This window comes from Crocuta crocuta, unplaced genomic scaffold, assembly GCF_008692635.1.
Source record: "Crocuta crocuta isolate KB4526 unplaced genomic scaffold, BGI_CrCroc_1.0 scaffold580, whole genome shotgun sequence".
NCBI classification, from domain to species: Eukaryota; Metazoa; Chordata; class Mammalia; order Carnivora; family Hyaenidae; genus Crocuta; species Crocuta crocuta.
The window spans coordinates 2,171,034-2,175,686 of record NW_027527940.1 but is presented as its reverse complement, the minus strand read 5'-3'; the positions used below and the strand labels follow the sequence as shown (position 1 = coordinate 2,175,686).

Here is a 4,653-nt window from a genome sequence, read left to right as displayed (position 1 = left end):
TCCTTCTCTGCCTGACTTATTTCGCTCAGCATAACACCCTCAAGGTCCATCCATGTTGCTACACATGGCCAGATTTCATTGTTTCTCATTGCCATGTAGTATTCCATGGTATAGATAAACCACATCTTCTTGATCCATTCATCCGTTGATGGGCACTTAGGCTCTTTCCATGTTTTAGCTATTGTGGAGAGTGCTGCTATGAACATTGGGGTACATGTGCTCCTATGCATCAGCATTTCTGTATCCCTTGGGTAAATTCCTAGCAGTGCTATTGCTGGGTCATAGGGGAGTTCTATTGTTAGTTTCCTGAGGAACCTCCACACTGTTTTCCAGAGGGGCTGTACCAGTTTACATTCCCACCAACAGTGTAGGAGGGTGCCCGTTTCTCCACATCCTCGCCAGCATCTAGAGAGGAAGAACAGCTTCTGAATTCATTCTATGAAGCCATCATTATCCCTGATACCAAAACCAGATGAAGACATCACCACAAAAGAGAAGCATAGGCCAGTATCTCTGATGAACACAGATGTAAAAATCTTCAAGAAAATACTAGCAAGCCAAATCCAACAATACCTTTAAAAAACCATTTACCATGACCAAGTGGGCTTTATTCCAGGGATGCAAAAGTGGTTCAATATTTGCAAAATCACACTTGATCTTAGCCAAAAGGCTGAGAAGCGATCAATATTTGCAAAATCAGTATGACACATCATCTCAAGAGAAAGGATGAAAACCATATGATCATTTCAATAAACTCAGAAAAATCATTTGACAAAGTACATTATCCATTCATGATAAAAAACCATCAACATCACGAAGGCTTTATATGAAAATCCCACAGCAAGCATCACACTCAGTGGGGGGGGGGAAAAAGACTCCCCCTAAGGTCAGGAACAAGATTAGGATGTCCACTCTCACCACTTTTATTCAACATAGTACTGGAAGTCCTACCCATGGTGATCAGACAACAAAAACAAAGAAAAGGCATCCAAATTGATAAGGAAGAAGGGAAACTTTCACTATTTGCAGGTGACATGATAGTTTAACCCTAAAGACTTCATCAAAACCTACTAGAACTCAAGAGAAAACTCTTGAATGAATTCAGTAGAGTTTCAGGTAACAAAAATCAATGTGCAGAGATCTGTTGCATTTCTATACACTAATAATGTAGCACCAGAAAGAGAAATTAACAATCTCATTTTACAAATAAACCAAAAATAATAATATACCTAGGAGAAACCTAACCAAAGAGGTGAGAGGCCTGTATTCTGAAAACTATAAAAACATTGATGAAAGAAACTGAAGACAACACAAAGAAATGGACACATAAGGCCGCCTGGGTGGCTCAGTCAGTTAAACAGCTGACTCTTGATTTCAGCTCAGATCACAGTATCATGGTTTGTGAGATCAAGCCCTGCATCAAGCTCTGTGCTAACAGTGCAGATCCTGCTTGGATTCACTCTCTCCTTCTCTCTGCCCTTCCTCCTCTTACATTTGCGTGCTCTCTCTCAAAATAAGTAAAATAAACTTTAAAAAAATAAAGGAAATGGAAAGACATTCTATGCTCATAGATGGAAGAATATTGTTAAAATGTCTATACTCTCCAAAGCAATCTACGTATTTAATGCAAACCCTATCAAAATACCAACAGCATAGTTTATAGAACTAGAACAAACATTTCTAGAATTTATATGGAACCACAAAAGGCCCCAAATAGCCAAAGCAATTTTTGAAAAGCAAAACAAAGCTAGAACAGAACTCTCCTTGGTGTGGCTGGGTGGCTCAGTTGGTTGAGCTTCTGACTCCAGCTCAGATCATGATCTCGCAGTTCATGAGTTTGAGCCCTGTGTTGGGCTCTGTTCTGACAGCTCGAAGCCTAGAGCCTGGCTTCAGATTCTGTGTCTTCCCCTCTCTCTGTACCTCTCTTACTTGCTCTCTCTCTCCCTCTCAAAAAAAAAAAAAAAAAAAAAAAAAAAAAAAACACTAAAAAATTGTATGATGCAACAATTGTACTACTGGGTGTTTACCCCCAAAATACAAAAGCACTAACACAAAGGGATACGTGCACCCCTATGTTTATGGCAGCATTATTTACCATAGCCAAATGATGGAATCAGCCCATCAGTAGATGAATAGACAAAGAAGAGGTGGTATATATACATAATAGTATTCACCATAATACATAAAATCTTGCCATTTGCAACAACATAGATAGAACTAGAAAGTATAAATGCTAAATTAAATATGATTCAACTCATATGTGGAATTTAAGAAACAAAACAAACAGCCAAAAGAGACAGAGGGAGAAAGAGACAAACCAAGAAACAGACTCTTAACTATAGAGAACAAATTGATGGTCTCCTGAGGGGAGGGGGGTAGGACGATGGGTGAAATACGTGATGAGGATTAAGAAGTGCACTTGCTGTGGGGCGCCTGGGTGGCTCAGCTGGCTAAGCATCTGACTTTGGTTGAGGTCATGGTCTCATGGTTCGTGGGTTCGAGCCCTATTATTAGGCTGTCTGCTGACAGCTCAGAGCCTGGAGCCTGTTTCAGATTCTGGGTCTTGGTCTCTCTGGCCCTCCCCGGCTCACACACTCTTCTCTCTCTCTCTCTCTCTCATTGCACGCATGTAATGGTTGAATAACTGTATTGTACATCTTAAATGAATATAACACTAGAATAAAAAAAATTTTTTAAATATATATATGGCATGATTTAAAAAAAAAAAATAGCTGAAAATGGCCTAACCTGGGAAAGGAAATGGACATCCAGGTCCAGAAGGCCTAGAAACATCCAAACAAGATAAACTCATGGAGGTCCAAAACAGGATACATAGTAATTAAAATATTAAAAATTAAAAATCAAAGAATTTCTTTAAAAATTAAAGAAAAAAGGAATCTTAAAAGCAGCAAGAGAAAAACAATGAGTTATATATAAGAAAAACTGCACAGGGCTATCAGTTCACTTTTCAACAGAAACTTTGGAGTCCAGAAAGGAGGGACTAGATATATCCAACATGCTGAAAAGGAAAAAAAAAAAAAAAAAAAAAAGAAAAGGCTAAAATCAAGAATACTTTACCCAACAAGGTTATCATTTGGCATTGAAGGAGAAATAGAATTTCCCAGACACAAAAGTTAAAGGAGTTCATTGCAACTAAACCAGCCTTCTAAGAAATACTAAAAGGACTTTTTCAGGATGCCTGGGTAGCTCAGTTAGTTAAGCATCTGACTTCAGCTCAGGTCCTGATCTTGAACTTCGTGGGTTCAAGCCCTGCATTAGACTCTGTGCTGACAGTTAGCTCAGAGCCTGAAGCCTGTCTTTAGATTCTGCAACTCCCTCTCTCTCTGACCCTCACCTGCTCACTCTGTCTCTATCTCTCTCTCAAAAATAAATAACAACATTTAAAAATCTTTAAAAAATACAAAAAGGACTTTAAGTGGAAAAGTAAAGACTATAAATAGAAGACAATTTTGAGAGGAAAAACATTTACCAGTAAAAACAAACAGATACTAAATGGAAAATAATCACTTAAAAAGCTAGTATGAAAGTCAAAAGACAAAAGTAGTTATATATACAGTTATATATACAATAATAAGTTAAGGAATGCACAAAATAAAAGGATGCAAAATGGAATGTCTTATACATAAAATGTTGGGGATGGGCAGTCAAAATACAGTGCTTTTAGACTGTCTGAACTAAAAATGACCATCAACTTAAAAACGAGGTTTCTACACATAAGATATTTGATATGAACCTCATGGTGACCACAAATCAAAAATCTATAGTAGATAAACAAAAAGTAAAAAGAATCCAAGCACAGCACTAAAGAAACTCATCAATTCACAAGGGGAGAGAACAAGAAGAAAAGCACAAAGTCGAAATACAAACACAATCAAAGGCGCCTGGGTGGCTCAGTCGGTTAAGCATCCGACTTCAGCTCAGGTCATGATCTCACGTTCGTGGGTTCGAGCCCCACGTCAGGCTCTGTGCTGACAGCCAGCTCAGAGCGTGGAGGCTGTTTCAGATTCTGTGTCTCCCTCTCTCTCTGACCCTCTCCTGCTCACCCTCTCTCTCTTTTTCTCTCAGAAATAAAAACATTCAAAAATATTTTAAAAAAAGAAATACAAACACAATGAGAAAACAATGAACAAAATGACAGTCAGCCCATACCTGTCAATAATTACTTTAAATGTCAAGTGACTAAATGGGGTGACTGAATGGATAAAAAACAACCACACAAGACTTATCTATATACCGCCTACACAAGACTCACTTCAGACCTAAAGACACACACAGACTGAAAGTGAATGGATTAAAAAAGTATTCCATGCAAACGGAAACAAAAAAAAGCTGAGATAGCAATACTTAAATCAGACAAAATGGATTTTTTTTCCCAAAATAGACATTAAAACAAAGACAGTGACAAAAGACAAAGAAGGGCATTTCAGAATGATGAAGGGATCGGTCCACTGAGAGGGTATAACAATTGTAAATATGTACACACCCAACACAGGAGCATGTAAATATATAAGGCAAAAAAAAGTTTTTTGTAAAGCAAATATTAAGAAACGGGCAGAAATTGACAGTAATACAATAATAGTGGAATTTAACATCCCACTTACACCAATGGATAGATCATCCAGACAGAAAAAT

At 37.8% G+C, this 4,653-nt stretch overlaps 1 pseudogene; it reads right to left on the bottom strand.

Moving 5' to 3' along the window:
• Nucleotides 1-501: 501 nt before the first annotated feature.
• LOC144221827 (U2 spliceosomal RNA) lies at nucleotides 502-682 on the bottom strand (annotated as a pseudogene).
• Between the last annotated feature and the right edge of the window lie 3,971 nt (nucleotides 683-4,653).